This window comes from Arachis ipaensis, chromosome B09 (genome assembly GCF_000816755.2).
Source record: "Arachis ipaensis cultivar K30076 chromosome B09, Araip1.1, whole genome shotgun sequence".
Lineage (NCBI taxonomy): Eukaryota > Viridiplantae > Streptophyta > Magnoliopsida > Fabales > Fabaceae > Arachis > Arachis ipaensis.
The window spans coordinates 11,006,703-11,011,022 of NC_029793.2; the positions used below are offsets into that span (position 1 = coordinate 11,006,703).

The 4,320-nt window shown below is 32.1% G+C and overlaps 1 long non-coding RNA gene across 1 annotated transcript; it reads right to left on the minus strand.

Annotated features, from left to right (window-relative positions):
• On the minus strand, positions 3,181-4,320 carry LOC107616980. The gene is made up of 5 exons (XR_001614737.2): positions 4,057-4,320; positions 3,859-3,934; positions 3,495-3,610; positions 3,367-3,436; positions 3,181-3,265 (listed from the first exon to the last, which is right to left on the minus strand). It is a non-coding gene; the product is annotated as an uncharacterized LOC107616980 (long non-coding RNA).

Here is a 4,320-nt window from a genome sequence, read left to right on the forward strand (position 1 = left end):
ATAGTAATAATAATTATAAAAATAGCATTTATAAAAAATACATAAAAATATGCATTTACTCTCGATTACAAAGACTTAAAGATGATGGATTTTGTATATGGAAGAATTTGGATGATTAAAGTGTATGCGTATAAAATAAGGAAACAAGGAATAAAGCATAAAACAATAATCATGATAACAAAGGCATCATACAACAACACGAAAATGAGAAAATAAACAAAACACATGCCAAGCATATAAAGTGACAAAAACATAATTTCCTAACTCTTTTTTTAAACGTCTCATGTGTATTTGGCTATATCTTTAACTATGATTGGAGTGTTTCTAGATGATCTATGTTTTGACATTAACACATGCACATTTTGATCAAACAATTACGGCGATAAGCCTCAAACAAAACATTCAGGAGCACAATAACTTTTACTATTAGATGATCACATATTTCTAATATAATTTCATCACATAGAAAAGATTTTATTGTATGACACTAATTATAATTAAATGATACTAAATTAATCTTGCATGCATAGAATATGGCCCCATGGGATCAAATTGCTCTGATGTCAAAATGTAATACCCTAATACGTTTAAACTGGGTTAAGCCTTATTTAGAATATATTGGTCGTTGATATTCAAAAACCTTGCAAAATTTTTAAAATAATATGAAATCTATTTATAAAATAATTTACATGTGTAAAAATATTGAATAACTAGTTTTTATTAGAATTGTTACTAGTTAAAAAATAAAGTGAATCTAGAAATACTAACATGAAAAACGGGCGTGCTAAAATATAAAGATACAAATAATGACAAGTTTTACTCATGTCAAATAATCATGAAAAAAGAAACATCATAATCACAATTGCAATCACTCAATAAGTATAAAACAAGACACACATGAAATCCTAATTCTCTTAATTTGTTTAAGTATGACTGAAACAATCACCTATTCTTCCTTCTTAAGATAAACGCTTAATGTTTCGTATCTACGTCCTTGATAGCTCGCTCCTAATAGTGCACTTGTCTTTTCACCTCAACTGAGCAGTGTATTGCTTTGTGCCGCATCGTTCCTGAAGATGGTACGAAGAGAGGGAATGAGAAACAAAAGTTTCTCAGTAGTTTATCTATATGGTGTCATCGTATCCATCTCTAGCCACTCCGAGTTTTAAAATAAAAATAGTGATAATGCAATGTTGTTCAATTATTATTTTCAAAAGTCTTTGTTAGTCGGAGTGGTGTGACTTTTAGATGCTTCTCATTTACTTATGTTATGACATGTGTGATGCATACAAAATGCCTATAGCGTTAAAACATATAAATGTAAACTCATAAACCTTGGTATGATGTTCTCACACAACTAGAAAATGGCTTAATACAGACAGATTTACAAACAAATTTGATCTATATTACAGACGGATTTTTGGTTATCGACGAAATTATCGACGGATTTTGTCCCTCTGTAAAAGCCTCGTCGGAAATTATTTACCGACGAATTTTTTTCCGTCAGAAAATTACCGACGGATTTTTACCAGTTACCGACAGATTTTCCATCTGTAAATTCTCCATCTATTTCCCGAAGACGACGAAATTTTTGACAGATTTTTCGTCGGTAATTACAAACGAATTTTCTGACGGATTTTTCGTTTGTAATTACAGACAGATTTTCTGACAAATTTTTTGTCTGTAATTACAGACGGATTTTCTAATAGATTTTTTGTCTGTAATTGGAACTTTAGAAAACCATTCTATACTCTAAATACAGACAGAAAATCCGTCTATAAATCCGTCGGTAAGGTAAAATATTTTTTTTATTTTTTCATTAAAAAATAAACTTATTTTCATACAAAATAAATATAAATTTAATAAATACAATTTTTTATCTAATTTGTATTCGAATATTTATAATATTTCAAAAAATAAACAAATTCATCGTATTATCAAACTAAAAGAAAAATACTATAAACAAACAAGTCAATATAATTCAAAACATAAACAAAGTGTATTGATAGATATAGCCTTTCATTGCAGCCTTAGAATAAAAGATTCAAATGATGGGTTAAGGGATAGGAAGAGGAATGCAAAAATTTATACTGAACAAGCATTTGATAGCTTACCAATAATCAATAACTATATCACCAAAAGTTTCCGTTGGATTTATTATCTGCAAGAGAAAGCATTCATCTAAGTGTGTATCTAATCTAAATCCAAAATCAACTTCCTCAATTTTCAAGATCAACTCGTCAGCTGTAATTCCAAAATCTAAAAGAAAGTCCAAAACGTTTTGTTCAGAAACAACAATTTCAAAGTTGTAGCTTTTGTGGCATAACTTCAAATACATGTGCTTGACGAATTGAGAAATGAATTTTAGAGAAAGATGGCAGAGGGAGACTTGACTACACTAGCAGATTTTCATACTTTATTATTCATATGGTGTAATTCAAGTAGGCTAATTTCTACAAATTTTAAGGAAGTTATTTGCTCATGCACCGTGGATCACAGTCAGACAAACAAGATATTTAAAATAAATAAATAAATATTAATAGAAAAAATAAACAAATTAATGAGAAAGAAAAGGTTAAATAGAGAGAGGATACGGTATCTTTACAAGAAAGAAAAAGATAAAATGAAGATCTTCTTCCACCAATCTATTAATAATTTATTTGCTCAAACTATTCAGATAATCTAGCTTCAGCCAAGACGAGTTTATTACTTGCAATGAGAGCACGACATTAACAGCATCATATAGCCTCTCTACTTCGATTGGCTCACTAGAAATCTTTGGTGAAATTTTGGAAAGTAATAGAGCAGCCTGAAAGTAGCATATTTAGCAATATGGCAGAATAAATCATCAATATTTATGTCAAAAAAAGGACTCCATTATTTATTTATTTAGTTTCTGATAATTAAATTATGGCTCAACATTTGAAGTTAATGGAATAAATATTAGAATAATAAATTTAAAAAAATAAAATTCTGCAAACATAAAACCTAAATAAACTCCATTTATTCTACTTCTAAATTTTGGCAAAGTGAAATTGGCCTAACATAACATCCCTCATTCCCTCCAAACTTAAAGGTATTAGATCCTTTAAGCTGTAGTGTTTTTCTTTTCTTCCCCCAATTTGATTACTCCATTTCCACTTTCCAATTTCTTTTTCTCTTTATGATAAATTTTAACATATCAGGTTGGGAGCAATTAATTTACCTTCTTCTTCAATCGACTCTTCCTAGCAGCCTCACAATTCTGAGCCAGTCTACGAAGAGTCTAGAAAAATGTTTATATAAAAATGTAAGAATCAGTACTACCAATGAAACAAAAATTGAAATAGTAAGCACAAGCAGTAGCACACAAACAATGAAACAAACCTTCTGATCCTCATGTTTAAGCTTAGTTTGATCATTGGAGTCCACAACTACAAGTTTCCCATTCCCAGCCCTATTATTTGATAAATAGGAGAGTGAGTGAGAGATAAGAGAGTGAGAAAGAGAGTAACTTGAGGTTAAATCAAAGGCATGATGATAGTGCTGTTGTTGAAAGACAAGAGCGACGGCAAGATCAGAATCAATTAAACGCGTTGTTGTCTTTGGAGTTGTGTTAGTGTCATCTCCCCTGTTTCAAAAACACTGAAAAGAATGAGTTATCTGTCTGTAATTCAGCAAATTCAGACAAGGACAAGAAGGAGGAGCCAAAATCAAGTCATAACAAGAACAGGAAGGAACAAGAATATGCATGCAAATTCCAGATAAAATATCTCAGTAATTCAAATATATAGTTCATAAACAAACTTTATTCTATACTACAATCATAGAAATTATGTTTCAGATTTCACAAATTACAGGAATATACAAAATTCATACCTTAGAATTTAGAAACTCCGTTCTCTACAGCAGCAACAGTTGATTTGCAAACATAAGAGCTCTCCTCGATCGTATTCTTTGATTTTCAACTTCAATCAAAATAGGAAAGGGATAAGGTTAGGGCTAGGGATCATGAAATCGGAACAGAATCACAATGGAAGGGTTACGGCTAGGGACGAGAAGGAAGCGGAGGCCTACCTGAACTAACAGCGACCAGAAGAGACGATGACAAACCTCTGGCGAGGAGAGAAGAAGCAGCACGAGAGTGGCGGCGGAGGGAGCTCGTAAGACAAGAGCACGGCCGAGAGAGCTCGTGTGACGACGAAAGGAGCAACCGCACTGAGAGAGGCGATGGAAGGAGCTCGTGCGACATGAGCAGCGGCGGCGACGACAGCGGAAGAAGTCACATCTTCAATGGAGAGAGAAGGCATGGGAGAACGGAAAAAAAGTGAACTGAAAGGA